At 44.5% G+C, this 785-nt stretch overlaps 1 non-coding gene across 1 annotated transcript; it reads right to left on the bottom strand.

Annotated features, from left to right (window-relative positions):
* Positions 1 to 214: 214 nt before the first annotated feature.
* Positions 215 to 322, bottom strand: LOC123323506. The gene has a single exon (XR_006539446.1). It is a non-coding gene; the product is annotated as a U6 spliceosomal RNA (small nuclear RNA).
* Between the last annotated feature and the right edge of the window lie 463 nt (positions 323 to 785).

The following is a 785-nucleotide window of genomic DNA, read 5'->3' as shown; positions in this document are numbered from 1 at the left end:
TGTAAACTTCTTCCATGAGTTGGAAATAATAATACTTGAAACAATATGGTCTAGATGTGTGAATATTGATGATGCATTGCTGTATGACCAACATAGTTCATACAACTGTTGACCATTCACTTATGGAGGATACTTGATGTCCAATGCTCAACTTGTGGGATGGATAACTCCACTGAAGATCAACATAACCCCATGTCACTCTAGTGTTCTTTGGAAATTTCTTTGGAAATTCAGTTATGCCAGTTGGATCATCCTTGGGCAAGGACCATGTGAATTTTCTCTGTATTGTTCCAATTTTAGTGTATGTGCCGCCAAAGTGAGCTTGAGGTATGCCAGTTGGAAAGTGATAAAGCACATCCCCCCAAAATTGCCCTTGCCTCTGAACCAGCTGTAACTTCAAGGGGGTCCTTAAAGACCAACCCCACTTCTGGAAAATTTCCAGAAGGACTCATAGAACCCCATGAAAGCTGTTACACTCAGAGTGATGGTTTATTATAGAGAAAGGAGAGATTGAAATCAGCCAAGGGAAGTGGTGCCTGGGGCAGAGTCCAGGAGGGGTCCCAACTTAGGATTTCTATTGTTTTCTCTTGGGACTCAGGGATGGTGTCACCTCCTCCCAGGTATGATGTGTGAGAACACATGAATGGCATCGCCAACTGGGGTAGCTCGCCTGAGCCTTGGTGTCTGAAGTCATATCACATTATATGCCTCCCTGGTTGACCATAAGTCTCCAGTCTCTGCTGATACCTGTGTCCTTTGGTTCCTGTGCAGGTTGCAACCGAGGT

This window comes from Neomonachus schauinslandi, chromosome X, assembly GCF_002201575.2.
Source record: "Neomonachus schauinslandi chromosome X, ASM220157v2, whole genome shotgun sequence".
In the NCBI taxonomy this organism is placed as follows: domain Eukaryota; kingdom Metazoa; phylum Chordata; class Mammalia; order Carnivora; family Phocidae; genus Neomonachus; species Neomonachus schauinslandi.
This window is presented reverse-complemented; position numbering and strand designations above follow the sequence as displayed.